The 20,072-nt window shown below is 41.5% G+C and overlaps 1 long non-coding RNA gene across 2 annotated transcripts in view; it reads left to right on the top strand.

Annotated features, from left to right (window-relative positions):
- The window catches only part of LOC140251896 (uncharacterized), an 80,617-nt gene that overhangs the window by 8,060 nt on the left and 52,485 nt on the right, over nucleotides 1–20,072 (top strand). For both annotated transcript variants that reach the window (XR_011903485.1, XR_011903486.1), the window contains exon 2: nucleotides 16,228–16,365. This is a non-coding gene — a long non-coding RNA (uncharacterized lncRNA). The remainder of the gene's footprint in view (nucleotides 1–16,227; nucleotides 16,366–20,072) is intronic.

Genomic DNA, 20,072 nt, shown 5'->3' with positions numbered 1-20,072 from the left:
CTGTGCTTTGTAAATATCAGTATGTTTCTGAAATTAAAACTTCGCTCTTAATGCAGCTCAGTACTCTATGAATATTAAAGAGGAATAAGGACTAAATTTCTTCCACGGCAGAGCAGAGCAGGATGTTGTTTGGGAAAACAGATCTCGTGTGCAGCTCCATTTGCTGATGTATCCAGACCCCTCCCTGGGCACTGGGAATATAATCATAAACTTTGAATGAAGGCTTCTGGGCTGTGGTCCTGCTGCTCCGAGGCCTCTGGAGGTGCCTGTGGATGCAAGGAGCTCTCCTGTCCCATCCTATGGCTGCAGGATGAGGTGCTGCGGTTGGCGGTGCCCGGGGTCAGACAGGGGCTTCCTTTTGAACAGGGAGCTGGGGATCTTGTGGCTCTGGCTTACACAGGACTTGCTTTATGTGGCTAGAATCGCAGTACTTCTGTGTTGCAGTGCTTGGGGATCTTACTGTAGTTGAGAGCTTTCTCCAGCCTGTGCAAACTTAGCTGCAGCAAAATGCAGCAGTTGGTTTCCTTCCCATCAGACACATTTTTCTCCCAGTGAAATCTTTTCTCCTTCTGTCTGTTTTCATAAGACTGAGTGGTAATTCAGGTTCTTGAGATACTGATCGTATATCCCCAAATCGGAAAACTTTTACCCATGCCATTACATAACTCTTGTTGTGGTTATTGTGCCAGGAGTGAGGAAGCAGTGAAAGTACACATCCAGGGGGCTTGGCATGTTACAAAATGCATGTACCATTCTTGTTATGAGGCACAGATTTCCATAAGAAGCTTTTGTCATGGTTCATTTTATATATATTTGCATTTATATTTTTTTTCCATTAAAGCTTAAATGTTTTACCTCATTGGTAAGATCTACTCGTTGGCAACTCCAGAAATGCTTCAACTTCTGTTCTTGCTATACTCTTCTCTTCTGAATAAATGATCTATGCAATAGTTTTATAGTAAAGACTGGCATCCACCAAGGACTGAGCCGTAACTGCGTCCTGTGGTTTAATGTTTCACATGACCATGTTTTGAATTCAGATTTGTAAGTTGCGGATCACTTCATATTTAGAGAAGTCACATGGGTAACTGGTTCTAAATTACTTGAATGATGATTATCATACACTGCTGTTGATTTCTTGTGCGTGCGTTGCCCATGGGTATCTCTTTGCTAAAGCTCTGGTTGCAGTGTTGCAGGATTCTTGCCTATGTGTGCACTTGTAGGTAGGAAAGATTTGTAAGGAAAGAAGGGCAGGTGAAGCTGGAGATCACTGTAGTATTACTGTGTCAGCAGAAATGGATTCTTAGTAGGTTGAGGAGAGTATGTGGGGCCAGACCTTCAGCTGACATAAATTGATGTAGCAGTATTGGTATTCAGGAAGTTAGACTGGGTTACATGAACTGCAGATTTGCTTGGACTGAGCAAAAGATTGCGTGAGTGATATCAGAATTATTTTGCATAATGTCTGGAATAATCTTCGCCCATATGAAATAGTTTGCCTTCTTTATAGAGTAGTGTGCTAGTGATGCAACCTGAGCTCCAACATGCGAGGAGATACAGCATATCAATCTAATGGGATGAACGCATGAACAGAGATCATCAGTAAGTAATGCCAGCAAACGCTGTGACATGGGAGATGTCACACGTGTGAACTTTGTGACAAGAGCGAATGAATGTGCGGTGGCCATTGCCTGGTGTATTTCTGCAGACGCTGCAGAGACACCTGTGTGCCACTCTGATCTTCCCATTCCTGAATGAGACCTCACCATAACCGTGCTCCCAGCCTTTGCTTTTAGCCATCTTGGTCTGAAAAAAGAAACAAGCGTACGTCCTCGGGCCCCTGGCTGACCACAGGCTGCTGCTTCCTTACATGGCAGAAGAACTGACGCACTTTCATTTCTAAAGCAGTGAAGTGCTCTCAGGATCTGCCTGGCGGTGCTCCAGCGCGCAGCCACCCTGCTTGCTGCGAGCACAACCTGCATCTGGCTCTGCGCGGCCATGCTGCCAGGATGCATGTCTGCACAGACGTACGGGTCGTGCCTTCTGACCCCCCGGCCCCACCCCGAAGCACCCATTCATCATGCCTGTTGCAGAGGGCTCTTAAGAGCAGAGCTGTGGCAATCATGTGCAGTCTTTCCTCTGACTAGCAGCTCCTTTTCTTCTTGGCAGTGCCTGTACATAAAGTTTTTAAAGACGTTATAGAGCTTCCCTTCCTCCCTCGAGTTTGCTTTCTTCTTTCTTTTCCCTTTTTTTCCCCCCTCCATGCATCAATCGCTGGGCATCCTTTCACTGCCTTTGCTGTGGGTTTGAGTGTGTAGTAGAATGAATTAATGGTGCTGGGCTGGCAGTTATGGCGAACTGTCACCGTTTGGGTGACACTCCATCAGCTAGGAATCCAGCCCACTGGTTGCAAGTAACCCTCTTACTGCAATTAAACACTTGTATAGCATAAGTCTTTAATGAAAAAACAATGTATATGTGAGTGCTGTGTAGCTACTACCACCAAATTGCATGTAACGTTCAATGGTAATTGTGTTCATAATTACAGAGTTAATTCAATTTCTGTAATAGTAAAAACTGGCATATAAAGTCTCTCAAGATTAAATGCTTCAGTTAGGTAAGAATATACTCAGTTGGAATATTTAATATAAGGAAAGTAGTCTCAGATGCACAAGAGTTTGAGATTAATAAAATTCCTTCCCCAAACTGATCTCCCTGGATGCTGCTCCAAACGCAGTGTGGCACCACACAGACACCATGCGTTCTCTTACTGCGCCTGTTTTTCTGAAGGAGAAGCAGAGTGCACTGAGGTATTTGCAGACAGGAAGGATACGTTAAAGGAGCTGCAGCTCCATCACCCACATCTGTCAGTCTTATATGATTTGAGAAGTGCACTGGAAATACACTGTTCTGTGCAACACAATTAGCACTGCTCTTAACAGTTTAATGTCGTAATAGCAGCATGCTAGGAAGTCAAATTTTGCTTATGGCTTTTGACCTTAAGGGAGTGGTATCTTTCATTTCTTTTGTAATCTATTAGGTGTTTCAGTGCTACTTTAGGGTAACTTTGGGGCTGATTTATAACTCACAGATTTATTAGGCTGTCACAGGACACAGCAATACAGAATGTGGCCCTGTGTGCCTGGTGTCCTCTTCTCTTCTCTTCTCTTCTCTTCTCTTCTCTTCTCTTCTCTTCTCTTCTCTTCTCTTCTCTTCTCTTCTCTTCTCTTCTCTTCTCTTCTCTTCTCTTCTCTTCTCTTCTCTTCTCTTCTCTTCTCTTCCCTTCCCTTCCCTTCCCTTCCCTTCCCTTCCCTTCCCTTCCCTTCCCTTCCCTTCCCTTCCCTTCCCTTCCCTTCCCTTCCCTTCCCTTCCCTTCCCTTCCCTTCCCTTCCCTTCCCTTCCCTTCCCTTCCCTTCCCTTCCCTTCCCTTCCCTTCCCTTCCCTTCCCTTCCCTTCCCTTCCCTTCCCTTCCCTTCCCTTCCCTTCCCTTCCCTTCCCTTCCCTTCCCTTCCCTTCCCTTCCCTTCCCTTCCCTTCCCTTCCCTTCCCTTCCCTTCCCTTCCCTTCCCTTCCCTTCCCTTCCCTTCCCTTCCCTTCCCTTCCCTTCCCTTCCCTTCCCTTCCCTTCCCTTCCTCTCCTCTCCTCTCCTCTCCTCTCCTCTCCTCTCCTCTCCTCTCCTCTCCTCTCCTCTCCTCTCCTCTCCTCTCCTCTCCTCTCCTCTCCTCTCCTCTCCTCTCCTCTCCTCTCCTCTCCTCTCCTCTCCTCTCCTCTCCTCTCCTCTCCTCTCCTCTCCTCTCCTCTCCTCTCCTCTCCTCTCCTCTCCTCTCCTCTCCTCTCCTCTCCTCTCCTCTCCTCTCCTCTCCTCTCCTCTCCTCTCCTCTCCTCTCCAGAAACATAAAGGCAGATGGGGTTTTACCTATTACAGCTCTAAATTTAGCTCTAGTTTAGCTTCCCAAGAAAATAATTACTTTTTTCCTAGGAGGGAAAGTCTCTTTTTAAGTAGACTTATTAGAAGAACGGTGGCAGCTGAACATTTTAAAAAATGAAGTAATATACAATTTTAAACAAGAGTCTCAAATGTCATCTAACATAGCTGTGACGTGGCCCTGTAGCAAACCCTCCTGTAATACCCCTCTTCCAAAAGATCATGTATTGACTTTCATTATTTCTGCTCGGGTTCACGGGAGGCTGTTTCATGTGGTAGCCCATTTTCACCTACCAGAGAGACTGGCTTGGCCATGTAGAATACAAAATATTGAGAATTAGATTTCAATTCTGTCATCTTTACTGATACATGTTTTATTTTGTTGAAAAAAAAATCAAACAACAAAACTTCTATGTTTGTATTCATTCGCTGCACTGTATTTTCAGTATTCCTAATGTTAGTCTGTGTAAGAAAAAGCATAAAGTCCCCCCAAAGTAACTCAAAGTGCAGTGGCTTTATTTTTGTTATTCCTCACTTCCTCACAATACTCGCTCCCCTCCCCCAGCAGCCACACTACAAAGCTTGTTGTACAGGGACTCCATTAATCCTACATTTCCTAGATGGTATCTGAGGCACAGTGGGTTTCCACAGAAATTAATTTGTCCTGACAACAGGCCTAAAGATTGGAGTCCAGGGATCACTTGGCAAATTCCCTTTAAACTGAGCACAATAATAAACAGAAAGCTGATAACGACAGTTCTAAAAGACCACACAGAGGAAGGACCCCGAATAGACTCGCTCTGTGTGTATCTGCGAATACCTCTGATAACTAGCAGACAGAAGCTTTATGCTTGATAGGAAAATGAGCGGGCTGATTTATGCATGTTTTAATATTGCAGCTCTGTGCAGACTAACTTCATCGAGCAGCGCACAGCCCGAGCTGTTTTCTGCAACCATAATAAAAGTTCACTGCCAATCTGGCCGTCTTGTTTTATATGAGTTTTATTTAATATTTGTATGAATGTCTCCTTGGCCGTTCTTCATGTCCTTCATATTTTAATGTGGCTCTAATTTTCTCTGTACATCTTACTTGTGTAAACATTAAAAAAAAAGGTCGGATAGTGCGTAATGGGAATTTATGGAAGGAACCTGGAAAGTTATCCGTCTGTTCTGAGGGTATTTTTTGTAACCCTTGAGATCATGTTAGCTTTTTGGTTTCGTTCGTCCTCCCTGCAGTAACTCCTCACTAAGAAGAGTAAAAAGCATTTCAGACAGCGTTACTGCCTGCTTGCTGGCTTTTATTTATCCTTGCCTTGGGTGCCTTTTTAAATGCTATTGTTTTCCCAGAGCTAAGGTGTGGAAAATAGCCGTGCTGGAAGCAGATAAACAAGCATTCATTCAATATTTCAGAGCTTGTCAAGTGCATTTCAATCTTTGATTTTTGTCAATATGGAATTGAGAGTTTTAGAGATAATTAGAATTTACTGTGTGTCAGTAAACTGCTGCCAGTTACATTTGTGAAAAAGCCATCATAATATTAAGAGTTCAGATTGATAGACTGATGTTGAGTAAGATATATGCTGCTTAACTTTTCATCACTTAAGAATAGGGTATGTAAATAATGAATAAAAAAGGGAGAATAGCTTCAAAAGACACACAGAAAATGGGTTTTGGTTATTGAAACGTGCAAAAGTATGGTCTGTTTTTGTTTTCAGTGCCCAAAACACGTGATGAAATTGCAGCCTCTTGTTACAGAGAGGAATATATAACTGTGTTAAAAGAAGGAACCTCTGCTAGGTAGTTGTGGTTATATATACCTATACCTAATACCTAACCTACCTTTTTATATACCTAAAAAGCATGAGTCAAGCTGGCTTACTCTTAATCTGTTCTATGTTTCTTTTAAGATAGAAATTTGGTATTGGAATAGTCCATGATGTACCCAAAGTCACCAACAAAACAACGCATTGTGCACCAAGTTTTCTGGGGACAAGCAGGAATGGTGGAGCTGCAGCCCAGCGGCTCTGTGGGCAGGCGGGAGGTGGGTGCTGCGGGGCGGTGCATCGCTATGCAGCCCAGGTGGCAGGCTGCCAGCAGAGGGGTAGTTAGGGGCTTGGAATGCTGGCTGCCCTTGGCATTTGTGATACAGGGAGTTTATATAAAAAAAGTTCTGTCTTACATGCTTTTCCGGCACAGCTAATGGGCCCAATTCTGCTTCTATTATTGGTAATGACAAAACTACCATTGACTTTGGGAAGGGCAGCATCAGATTCACTATTTAAGAGCTTAACTAGCTGAGAGGTGGGGATCTATTATACTGCTGGAGTGTGATGTATATACCACGCCTCCCCGCTGAAAAATAAAATCTTTTGCTCTCATTATTGGCTTTAAATTAGTTTGTACACTATGAATTAATCAATTACGGCCAACATACTTTGGAAATTAAATTCAGGATGAGTAGTGCAATTTATATTTGTCACACTTAAAGAACTCTATTGTACTGAGACGCAGAAGATTTGAAAACAACTGGCTTTAATGCTCTCTAGCTCCTCATTCTAGATTCTGGTGCAAGAACAAATTGACTCGCTGTGCCTTTTGCTTCTGTAAAAGAACAAACCCAAATACTCCCCTTCACTTTTCATATCAAAATCATCCAGTGCGTTTCAGTGTACAAGCTATTAGGGTTTTCTGAATTTGGATCAAATCAGGCATTTTTCCCCCAACAAATAAGTTCTCTCGTGTGCCTTATACATTTGATTCGAAGGACTGTGTATCATTTGATGTTCTTATGAGATAAACAATAAACTTTTGAATATGTTTTTTCCATTTGAATACAAGCCTAGGGATGCTTCACCCTGCATCCTAAAGCCTGATTTCCCCTGGGACTCATTATCATGCAGCTCACATGTTCAGTCACCTACACTGTTGAACTTACTATCAAATAACCTCCGAAACGTTACTAGTTATTACGTGTCAGAGGGCAGATTTACGATAAACTAACTTTGAAACAAAATAATGAATTCTCAGCGTTTCTTTTCCAGCAGTATTTCTGGTAATTTTGTTCGATTTACATTTTAAAACAGTAAGTTGCCTTTTTCTCTTATTCTACCATATAAAACAGCTCCCTCCCCTTGTGAAATTTCTTCCTCCTTAAATATGGTTTATGATGATTTGAGCACTGCCTATAAAGAATAGAAATGAGAACATTTATCTGTGAGTTACCAAATGGCCCACTGGAGTTCATTTGCGATTAAACCTTCATAGCTTTCTAACTTGGTGAAAGTTAAATTAAATTAACCCTTGGCATAGTCCACCAGTGTCCAAAATACAGCTTTGGAATAGGTGTTGGCAAACAGGAAGCTTTCTCCTTGCACTTTGTACTGCCAAATTCTAGGGTTTCTAGAGAGGTTCTCTCTGAACAGTGACAAAAATCAGTGGTGTTGTCTTCTCAGGAAATGCAAACGTGTTTCAGGTGCATTTGGATGGCTATCAAAAAAGGTTTTCCCAGTGCTGTGCCGTGTGTTGGCCCATGAAGTCCATTGGCCAGTGTTCAAGAAAGATGAATATGGCTTCACTGGTCCAGCAGCCCCTCCTTTAAATGGTAGCCAATACAACCACGGCTTTTAATGAGATTGTCTCACTGGGATTTTCAACATATAAGCATTGTACAATAGTTCTGGAGATGATTTAACTAACAAACATCTGCAGGTGAAACTTAAAAGTACACAGTGTCAAAAATCAAGCATAGCTAATTTGTATAAAAAACAACGCAGCTCCTCTTGGTATCAATGAGACATTTTTCTGTTGTATTTTAGGCAAGTGCCACCTCCTACTGAGCGAAGCCTAGGCTTTGAGATGCCTCTCATCTGTGACACTGCATGGGAAGTGTCGGACTGAGGGCAGCTCTGTGGAGCTTGGGGATATGCCACCATCTCAGCTCACTCTCTCATCTCTTTTGCTCCACTCGCCGTGATTATGGTCCTCCAAGGGCATTACGGGCAAAAGTTCCATATCAGTCTGTCTATTAATATTTATGCAGCAATTCAGGAGGTAATGCATTGTTAAAATACAAGTTGGAAATCCACCAAATTTAATCACTTTTACTACTAGAAATTATCTATTCTTACATCAGAGAAAGAGGAAGGGGGGTGTATCATTGCAACAGTTTTTTTATCAACTAATTTGCCATTTCTAAGATGGCTTATATTAACAGGGCAATAAATGCTGCGGTGTAGCTAAGTTTTTTTTCTAGAAGGAATATAAGATCTACATATGCAATTTAATGTGAGACACTCAAAAATATTTAAAGCAAACACAGTACATAGGTAAGCACTCAGCTCATTTGTGCTATTTTATTCTGTTTTATATGCTGTTTTCATGCATAAGGACTGCAGCATGCATGCAGCAGGATTTGCCCTTTCCTACTATGCCTAATGCAGAAAGAGTATTTTTATCACTGGTATCACTTCATTTTTGCAGCTGTCTGCACGTATCAGGTTTGTAATATAAACTCTGTCAAAGAGCAATCTCTCCCTACCACACTCTATAAAATCTACAATTATTATTTAGAGTTAACCTCCTAAGAAATTCATTTGTTATTTAAACTGTTCAAACCCAAAAAGAATTGTTAGCTATTGTTATCTAAGGACCTCCTACAGTCTTCCCTAGGTCAAATAAGGCTCCTTTTGTTTTCAATGGGAGTCTTTTTTTTTTCCTGAGAGCTAGCTCTGAGCTTTCATGCAAGCAAAATAAATGCAGTGCAAGTAAAACATTAATTAAAATGTATAAAAAATAAAAAGGAAAATGTTCAAGAAGATTGTGGTGCTCAAATAAAACACTTTTTTTTCAGGTCACTTGGCTTTCTGATGTCATTGCTGGCAGATTCGTTAGCCTGGCTCCATCACGTTCTGTTCTGAACCGTAACTTGATGGGAGATGATCAAAGTGAGAATGCTAAAGGTTCAGGACATTTAAAAATGTTCTATTCTGGAAATTGTTCTAAACCTATAAACAGATTACATTAAAATCTGTGGTACTGAACATGGTTGCTCATCATCTTTTTTTAGATGGAGCGATTGAAAAGTTTGGGTAAACAGCATTGAAGTTTTTATGATGGCAGGTTGAAAATGTCCCCGGAATTTAAGGAAATCCAAGCGTCTCTGAAATGCAATATATCCCGTTTCTGCTGTTAGGCATGCAGTTTTAATCTTTACACTTGAAAGTAGTAAGCATATGGGTCAGATCATCCACTCCTGATAATGGACACAGTTCCATGGACTTCAGTGTCCAATTATGCCAGCTAGAGATCTAACCGTTTCTGGGTTCTATTTCCTTATTTTTCATGTCTTCCTGAACTTTGACCCTTTGTCAAAGGAATGTCGTCTATAATATGATAATAATATGAAATTCTGTGCTCACTTTGTAACAGCACATAGCCCAAAGAACTGTAATGATCCTCACCTTTCTACAAAATGCAGCTCAGGAGGATTTCAGCCCTGTCATTGTCTTTGCTGGGCACAGGGGTGACTCTCGGGTACCTTGGTCTCGTGCTGCTGTGGAACATTAAATGTATCTGCATTTCCACGAAACAATTGCTGCGTGGGATGAGTGAGTAAATAAACTCATTGGCAAGTCAACAAACTGACAGGAGGTCATTTTTCCTAATTTTAGATGCATTTTAGTGCTCAGGAAAGTGAGAAATAGTAGCGCTGATTTTGGGGTTTTTAAGATCTCCACACTCTGGTGCTCTCAATCAGTGCTAGGCTGTGGGTTAGGCTGGAGGCAGAAATATAGACGGTATGACACCGTAGGTACATAATGAAGCTACACCGGAGTGTAAAAAGGATTTAGATCTATAAGCTGGATTTGACTTTCTATTTTGATTTATGGGCTGAATAGAAGCGTGTATTTTAAGGATCCATTAGAGTTTGTGATTTGAAATATGCAGAGCACAGCCTTTCCCTCAGCATTGTGTAGGAAAATCATACATTGTAGCAGGGGAAATGGCAGAGAACAGTCTGTAGTGAGAAAACCCTCAGTTTCAGTCTGTATGCCACGTAAGGGGTGGAGTGGCCAAGATCCAGGGCTCTCGCTGCTATCCTTCCAGAGAATAAATGGAAAAAGAGGAGGGAGCACCTATGCTGTGCTTCAGTGCGGGGCATGTATTCCAGGTGTGTGTTTTTTGGTGAGTTGGTGCTGCTCAGTGAGCTGTAGCTGTTGGTGGGGGCTTGAGTAGGGCTGGGACTTCCAGGTACCTGTGTGGTACAAATAGAGAGGTGGGTGGTAAGGATGCTGGGGCAGTCAGCTGTAGTGGGGGTATACACTTGGCCATGCTGAGTGCTGTGAGAGGTGTCCCAGGGCACTCCATTGAGAGCTGCAGCAGGAGGTTTCAGCACCTCCCAGCCCCACTGTCCCCCATCCTTCCACCCGCTCCTCTTCTTGGGTGGCAGCAGCAGCTGCAGCTGGTGACCCTCGTTTGGTGCCCTCTGGCTCTGCCTCTGCTACAGCTCTTATCATTTGGACAAATGCTGCTCTTGTTTACAATAATGTAAATTTGGAGCAACCCCTCTGCCATTTCTCCAGCATAAATATTGCCCTCTGTGTGATTCCCACCTCCTCCTGCACGCAGATGGGTCTGGGAGGCACGGAGGAAGCCTCCTCCCTCTGATATCCATGCATTGATCTTCTGGCTGTGGGCCCCAGGTGACTGAACAGCCCATGCATTCGATCTGTGTAGATATGGGAGCTGATGTTTGTCTCCCTCCCCTGCCCCCCCTGACTAAAAGCACTTCCCAGCTCTAACCCCAGCTTTCTACAGGAACCAAGGGTGCAGCCCACAGTTCCTTTAGTGCACCTCATTACTGTTACTGCAGTCATGAGTAAGGCTGCCTGGCTGTGACAAACTGCGTGCTGGCTCTGTGATTTGTGCAAGCTCAAATTTTGCACTAATTCACTTATATATACTAGATGGAAAACACAGCCTGAGGGCTGCTATAAAGCATGCTGGTGGAGCCACAGAGAGCGCTCTGCCAGCTGGGGATCACTGGAGCGTGCCCTGCACGGGCTGCAGCAAGGAGGGGAATGGAGTTTATGCACTTGTCAAAAAGGCTGCGGCACAGGAGAGGATCCAGCCCCAACCCTGTGCCTGGAACCCTGCTCAGCATATCTGGCAGCTCGGCTCAGCTCCTGCACCAACAGCAATGTGGTGACGCACCCCAAAGGCCAGTACCGCATCCCGGCTGTCACTGGCTCTGTGCGGGTGTTGGCTGCCCCAAATCAGCTTTGGGTTGCTCATTGAAAAAAGTTGTGTCTTTTCCCTTTTGCTCTCCTGCAGTTTGATCTGCCCCCATGTTTTGTTTGGGACTGCCGTGCTAGTGTGTAGCTTCAGCTTTCTGCACAACCTGCCAACAGATAATTTAAGAATGGTTTCTTTCAAGTACAGTGAGAGCACCACGTTAGCTAACTCCCAAAATGATTGCTTGTCTTGTTACAGACAGCTGTTGACCTGTTCCTTTAATGTTACAAGTCTGCATCCCACTGCTCTCTTAAGCTGACCCGTTTCCTTCTTTCTGATGAAATTGTCCCTTTAGCCTTTTTCCTGCATTGCCTTTTCAACAATAACATTAGAAACATTCTGCTCAGTTCTTTCCTCTGCTAACACCTTGCCCAGAGCTAACTTGCAGCTTCACTCTGTCAGCTGTAAGATATAGATATACTGTTGTCTTAATTACTCATATTTCTCCTGCTGCTCATAATTCTGCTTGTTCCACCAAAGAGCTCTTCAGAGAGCTTTACTGCTTCCTTTCTCCTTTCTTCGGGGGTTTAAAGGTTGTCAGATATATAAACGCTCCTTGTTGCAGAGCTTTGGTTGTGACAGTGTCCTTTGTGGAAGAGATTTAGGGGGATGGGAGAGCTAAATATGAATGCCTTTACACTACATCGCTCTGGAAGAGGAGAATACACACAGCATTACCTTGCATAACAGAGCATCACAGAGTGTGTATGGCAAATCCCATCTCTAATGAGTAGTGAGGCAGCTATTCCTCTGCAGCTGGAAGTGTCAGTGCAATTGCCAGGGGCAGAGGTTTCTTTCCTCTCACTGTCCATCAGAGACTATTCACAGCTCGATTTGGCCTACTGCTATTCCTCTAAAAATACAGCTGAAGGGAGCCTGGAAACTTAAAAATGCCATCGCTGTGCTATGGAAAAACCATATTTTTGTGGTTTTAGCTCTCTCCTTTATGATTATATGCTACTGTTTCTGTTGTCAATATTAATTACTGTCTGCTACCACACACAGCCACCTAGAGCAGGCTGACCGCATGACATCTGTGTATTTTTTGTGAGGATCTGAGCGAGCTTTGTTGCTGAAGTGAGCTCTCCAGTGAGCAGCACCTTTGGCCAAAGGCTTTCCATCCTGGCTGTTGAAGTCTGCTCTCAATTTCAGCAGACACCAGCTCCGAGCAGTAGGATAGTTGGCAGAATACAGCACGGAATTCAGCTGGTTGTCTTAGTTCAGTTCAGTTCAGCTGGCTGACAGGTTCAGGAAGCAGTTCTGTGAATTTATGTTAATTGGATAAATTAAGAGCCTGTCAAACTGCTGTGGTGGAGCCTGCTCCTGCCGCCAAGCTGGGTGAGCTGGTGCGAGGTGGGATGGAGCTGGATGCTCCTTCCAGAAGCATGGCTCAGACTTTCTACTCGAGTTCAATTTGCTGATTTTGTCATAGTTGTCTTTTAATAAATGACTGGTGAAAATGCCATACACTTACATAGAATGAAACAGAGCAGTGACAGAGCAATGCCAAAGAACTGTACACAACTCTTCAAGGTTGGAAGTGACCTAAGAGAAGAAATGGGCCTCTCAACAATACACTGCTGTGAGTCATGGCCGAGCTCATCAAGGAGCACTGATATGACTAAAGAGCCTGCTAGGAGAAAAAATGGAAATAGATGAGAGTACTCAATGAGAGGCATTAGAACTAAAAAGTAATTCTGTTCTGCATGAAGAAATCGCATGGAGAAAATAGCTCTTCAGGTTAGTGCTCTGCTCTTGAGGAGCTGAAAGCAAGAAGCTGTCTCAGACAAGTCAAGTTGCAGGCAAGGTCACACCTTGTTAGGGCACAGGAAATACAGGCAAATGAGAGCTCATTTCAAGCCCCTGTGTATGGGAAGCTCACAGTGTGGGAATGCCAAGTGTGTAACACCCAGCCCCAGGCTGGGCAGAGGCCTGCTTGGTTTGATTAAGTGTTACTGGGCAGGGAGAGAAGCAGGTGCCTGTTTCAAGGTCTGCTCGAGGTTCAGAGCCCCAGCACTGCCTCCTGAAAGGGGCTCTGGGGATGGTAGTCTGTGTGTGGCCATGCAGTGCTGGAGCACTTCATCTGTTTGGTGACCTGAAGAGATGCTGGATGTATTCCTTCTCCTTGTGCCTCAGTTCTCCAAATGTGAAAGTGTTTCCCAATTACCTTCTCTCTAAAAAAATGAGGGTTGTTAAGAGAACTAGATCTCATGACTGTGTGGTACTTGGATGCTATGGCAATGTAACTAGTTGCACAGAAATCTTACTAAAAATGTATTTGGTGGAGGAGAGGCCATGGTGGGGGCCTGGTTTGGAGTATGAGTGCTAAAGGGGTACATTTCCAGAGCTGGGGCATCAGCACAGTCCTGCTGCATGAGGCAGGTCCTTGGAGGCAGATGTGGCAGACCTAGGGATGCAGGGCATTTATCAACCCTGTGTTCGTATGACATACAATGCAGTACAAACTATTTGAAGCATTAATGGATTAGATAACAGCTTTCCACCCCCAGTAAGCCTTTTGAAATTTTTATGTAGTATCTTGGGTTGAAGATCTTTTTCAGCTGATGTATAACTTGAAGTAAACTTCAGGAAAGCATTATTGTAGACATTAAATCCCTCTTTTCTGCCTCTTTCTCTTCAAAGTCGTGCATGCATTCAGGAACTTCTGGACCCCTTAATCCAGAGGAGAGAGGCATGGGATTCAGCACGGAAATCAGAACGCCTCGGTGCAGGAAAGCTGTGCTGATGATTCCTTTATCTCTGTTATGCTGCCAAACCCCAGACTTTGGCTGCCTAGGTCCTTTTGCATTTTTATATCTGTAAGGTGTTTTTTACTCCCTGCCCTCAACATGACCTCTGTAGCTATGGTTCCCAAATGTTACCCATATTAAACATGAGTATGTATATAGCATCCACGAGGCACATACTCCCAGGCCATTAAAGCCCTCACACTATAGCTTTAGCTTGTTTTGGCAGCAGCCTGAACACCCCAAAGCTTGAACCTTTTGGAATTAATAGCCCTAGTTAGATGAAAGTTATTGTGACTATGTCCTTGCTACTCTGCTGAGGAAGAAGTGCATTCCTGTAATTTCTGATTAACCCTACTGTAAGTCTACACAAGAAATTATTGGCTATTTTTGTTGGTTAAATGAAGACAACCATTTCAAATGACCCAACCTTCAAAGCTTCATAAGTGATATGGTGATAAAAAATAAGCAATAGTCAGAGGTGTTTTTTGTTGTTGTTGTTAGGTGAAATAATCCAATGATGTAATCATGTATGAGAGTGAACTTGGATTGGATGGGATTTTGTTGGATTTCTTAATTCAGGTGTTGTTCTCTTGTGTTTGTATTTCCTTACACATTAGGACAAGGCACAGTCAGGTTTATTTTCCATCCTGGTGAATAAAATGAAGCTCAAAGAGTTTAGCTGAGATTGGCTTCCCCTGCAAGAAAGATTGCTCTTTGTTGCCTGGATCATAATTTTAAGGCATGAAAACCATTCATCAGGAAAGCAGCGTTTTAACTCCTTCCATCTTGCAGCCTGATCTACGCTGAGTAAAAAAATCCTCATCCATGGAAATTGATCAGAGTTCACTATGGGCTGTAATAAGTCTATGGGGTCACCTCGATTGCTGTACATCAGTGTGGTTCCGTCAGTATGTTCTTGATAAGCCATCCAATTGCCATGATTTAATCCAAATCTGTTTAATCATATATAATCCACATAATTCAAACATCCTCACCAAGGATCCAGTTTTATAGCTGTGCTGGGGGGAGGGAAATCTTGGGTTGTCACAAGTCATGCTGACATCGGTGGGGTTTCTTATTGATGTAGGACTTAGTGCTGGCACATGCAGTTACAGCAAAATTGGGGTTTTAGCATATTTGCAATTTGATGTATTTTTAGGAGGCTGTTGCTTTGAGGTAAGGAAGTAAATGAACTCTGGGCCATGTCCAACAAAGTCTCTTTAAGAACTGTGCCTGATGGTCATTTCAAGGAGAGTATATATAGGAGACAGAAATTATTTGTTGTGCAACTTGAAAATAATAAGCCTTTTGTTTATATTTCTAGAGTAGAAATGTCACTTTATACCAAGTATTAGAAAAAAGAGCCTGTGTGCTTCCAGGTCTTTCTTTATTGCTCTAGAAATGTTTAACAGCAGCAACAACAACAACAAGAAAGGATATTTTTCAGCGTAGGTAACACGTGGACATTGCTGCAACATTAGTGGTGGCAATCCTTGTGTTCAAGATACCCACATCAGGTCGCAGTACATTTGTGAAGCCATTTGTTAATGTGATACACATGCAGCCTGATGCCTTATGCCCTGGAATTTGAAAAAAGTGCTCAAATCCGTGAGTAATGGTAAACATCTGAGTAATGCTGCTGAAGTCAGCCTGTGCATCCGTTAACAGCGCCAACTAATCCTTAAAAAACAATTATGAAAAAGGCAAAAAGAAAACACCAGGCTTCCCAAGCCAATGCAACTCCATACCTGCGTAATGTCAGATACTGGATGGAATAATCGGCGCATGATCTGAAGGACTGATTCCATACTTGTAAACACGGTTTACTAGATACCCAGTGAGAACAGTATATGGGTAACTTTTATTCAGCTTGCATACTGCATCATTTCTGATACATTTCTGATTTGACTTTTTCTTTCTTTGTGGCCATTCTGCAATTTTCAGTGGATTTGTTTTGATTGTAAATGGGCATACACATTAGCTAGAGCCAGATAATTTCTTCTGGCCAGCTTTGCCAGTAAATCAGTGAGCTATGTAATTGGGTTTGTATAAAATTATGCACTGTGAACTTGGGAATAAGTAAAACAAACAAAAATGTTGATTTTATGGTAGTATCTTTTTTTGCGTAAAAGTTTCTTTTTCACACAGTTTTTCTGCTCCGCAACGTGATCATTGTGATCATTCTTTCGATGTTGAATGAAAAGCAAACTACAGAATAAATCCAAGTAAAACTGGTAATCATTTCTGCTTTGGCTTGTAGGTGGAGCTGAATACAATGCCTGCATTTGTGGCTAACTCCAAGCAATACATTATGAAGATGATGTTATTCAGACACACACCCAAACAATTTGATTCAGACAAATTGGATACGAGACTTTGACCAGCATGAGAAGAACAGGTGAGAACCCTTGAGAGCAGAGCTGAAATAATAAATGTTCTGATGGTCAGGAAAAATATTTCTCCTGTAACACAATAGCTCTTCTATTAGAAACTCAAAATACTAATTACAATCTGCCTAAAGACTTATTATAAATGAAGTGGAGATGGAAACATGTTTATATTATGGGGAGGCTTATTTGCAGATAAGCAGGAAACCAGTCACACATCTTCACAAACATAATTTTAGCTGTTTTAATTAGCAGGTTTGCTTTGATTTAATTTAATTCAGCGATTCCTTCTATCTTTACTGACACATGTGCAAATAAAATGCTCTGACCTGACTTTTGACATCCAGTTTCCTTTTTCATTTCTGTTTTTGTTGTTGTTGATTTCGGCAGTGTTTACAGTGAAATGATGGGGTCAACACTTCCTAGCAGCGTGGCCAACAGATGTAGCGTGGAGATGACAACTGTACATTTTAGTGGTCTTTTGTTACCTCAGCACTGACTGATGGCTGAGAGGCTGGAAGGCAGAATGTCAAAGGCCATCAGATGTCCTAGCAGCCTCTAGATCCCGTTTCTGTTAGGGGTTGAAATGACAAAAATATGCGTTTTTGTGTAGTTGCATGTAAAAGTGCCGTTAGCTTTTTGCAATACAAATAGACCCTAAGAAGAAGCCCCATGTGTGCCTTTAGCAACTTATTGTAGTTTGTGGACCAACTTCAGGCTGAAGAGCAAGATTTAAGAGCTTCCAGGATTCACATGTTTAATATTTGGAGATTCAATAGTTTTATCTAACAGTCAAAGTAGCTATTAATAGAAAATGAACGTGTATTACAGAATAAAAATACCACATTAACATACTGACAAAAGAATCTGTGGTGACTTCGCGGAGCTTTTGGTTGGTCTAAATGCTTGGAAACTATTTTTTTTCTTTATGTCAGGAAAGCAACTGTTCATACACCAGGTGTTGCTCTCCCTCCTCTCCCAACCCCTCTCTTTTTCAATATCTCACAGCTGTATGATAGGTAATTAAAACAATCACCGACATGTTTCAAAGCTGTTGTAGCCTTTAGTTGACTTTTAAAACTCTTATTTGAAGAAGAATGGTGAAATTAATTTGTATCTGGCTCAGGAAAGTGCTCTTTACTTGAGCAATGGACTTTACAACATTGCCAACAAAAAGACTGAAATTAATATTACTCTTGCCTTTATCTAGGGTTATTCTGTTAACTGTTTTATACTGGAAATTAATTTCAATATCAGACAGATGTCTACAAGCCATGAATGCAGCAGCTCCAGCATACAGTCAGATAGCTTCCTCTTCATAATCATGGTAAAAATAATCATTCAAAAGAAGTAAACTTGCCAGCACAATTAAATTATTCTGCCTGTAGATAATGGAAAGAGGAAGTTTTAAATAATGGACTATAAAATGCGTAAGATTAAAACGTGTCATTTAAAAAAGTATTATGTGGTTGTTTTGAAAAGAGCTGTTATTTTACAGGCTCATCTTTCTACTGAGAAAAAATACTGAGAGATATGGAGACTTTGAGATAGGTGTATTTTTGATGCTGAAATGCTCTGCTGGTTTCTGTTGTTTTTTGTGGTTTTTGTTAGTGTGTGTTCCTTTTCTGTGCTTGAGCAGCTGGCCTTACAAAACTTGTAATTCATTCATTGTGCTTGCTCTATGGGACAGGATTTTATTCTGAAAATAAACTTACTTTTAATATGCTCTTTTTTATCACTAAAAAAACAAAAAAACAAAAAAACCTTCATCTTCACAAATGACTGTGTTGTTACACTAGTGTAAAGTGGACCATGTACCACAAGTGAACAGGAAATCCAGTGAGAAATGTACATAAAATGTAAGAAAGTGAGCAAGAAAAGCAGTGTACAACCTAAGAATGAAGCAGAAATTTAGTTTGGAAACATGTTTTATTGTCATACAGCCTTGTGAGATCCCAGATATTCATATAATTATTGATTAAAAACGATTGCATCTGCAGGAAGATATGTGCTTCAGAAATAACCAAAATATGCAGTGGCACATTTTAAGCACAGTTTGTAGGTACAGACAGAAGCATTCCTCAGTGGTCAGGTACAGGCTGACTTTTCTCTCCTTGTTCTCAGAAGGATAATCTGCCTCCTCACACTTCTCTCGGACTGCCCCACAAAATTCCATTTCTTCCTCCTCTTTGATTTGTCTCTTTGGAAATGTGCAATTCCCTGGCATAGGTATGAGCAGTGACAGAAAATACAAGTTAGGAATAGAATTGGTTCTGGCTTAGAAATTGCTAATTTTAGGAAAAACATACAGGATGAGATCTTTTGCATTTTCCTCATTGGTTTGTGGGTTGATCCTCACCTGGTGCACACATAGACGTACATATAGAGCAGATGTTTTTATTTATGCATGTCTAAAATTCTGTAAGACACCAGCTAATGGAGTGCAAACACGAAATACCAATACTGGCAAATCTAAGCCAGTAAATATCCATTCTGACTTTTCCCCAGTAATTTTAAAACAAATACCTCTTCCTGTTTGTACAGACATTTCCTATTTATTAAAAACAGCATAATCCCTTCCTCTTCTTTGCTCCTTTTGTGAATGCTTCTAACCACACACAGAACTGCAAAGAAATGTACAAATGAGAATAAAAATAAGACTCAAACGCTAATCTGCATCTTTCCTACAGCACGACTCAATTTGACAGTATATTTTTGCCAGGTGGAACAAAGAGCAATAAATTAGTTTTGAACATTTATGATCTTGCATTATAAAGACTGCAACAGACTGTGTTCAAAATCAATTGTCAGAGTGATGGGGGTTTAATAACTCTGGTTCTGTAACCTTTTACATATCTGCAGACCGGGTAAGGGCACATTTCAAGATCTGCTGCCATTTTTCATTATTGCAACTTATATTTAAAAGACCTTTTTGATGCTTAAAAAAAGAAACAGATTACTTTTTAGTAGAGCTGGATGAATAACTGGTAATTAATAATTCATTTGGTGAATTTTACCTTTTATTCTGTGGGAAGAAAAAAGAAATAGTTGTTAATATTTTTACATGAGTTCTATTGACTAGCTGGCTTTCTAATCGAAACTGGAACTCAGAATCCAGGGTGTGTTACTTATTTGTGATTGATAAGTCACGTGGTATTGGTTTAATTCCCTAATTAATTGTGGACAAATACTAGAATAATTTTAGGATTAAATGTTTGAAGACAGTGTTTTTTAAAATCCCTTGCCACATGCATGCAGTTTTTACAAGTGTTATTGGAAGTGAAAATCCAAATGTATGAAAATTGTTGAAAGGAAATGCAAATGAGGCAGGAATACGGACAAATCAGATTCATTACAGGGCACAAATGAGTTTCTGTAGACTTCTACAGAATTTCCAGCTGTAGTTCTTTCTTGCTAGCTCAAGTTTGCATTTAAGAGAAGCCAACTAAATATTGAAGAAAAATATGGGAGCAAGGTAAGTAAGAGCTGAAGTAATAATAGGCAATGTTCATTAGCAGCTGTATGGAATTTCCCAAACTCCCTAGCTATTGTATTACATTTTACAATGGTGAAATATTTTATAATAGTGAAACCATTTGAGCAGTTGCCATCTTTTGGCGTTCTCTTCCTTTCAAGTCCAGATTCCACCAACATGAACCCTACTGGGCTAAGTAGCAGGTATGGATTTTTTTTTTTTTAATTTTTTAATTTTTTGTGT

Source organism: Excalfactoria chinensis, chromosome 4 (assembly GCF_039878825.1).
Source record: "Excalfactoria chinensis isolate bCotChi1 chromosome 4, bCotChi1.hap2, whole genome shotgun sequence".
In the NCBI taxonomy this organism is placed as follows: domain Eukaryota; kingdom Metazoa; phylum Chordata; class Aves; order Galliformes; family Phasianidae; genus Excalfactoria; species Excalfactoria chinensis.
Note: the sequence above shows the minus strand (reverse complement) of the source record. Positions and strands in the feature narration are given on the sequence as shown.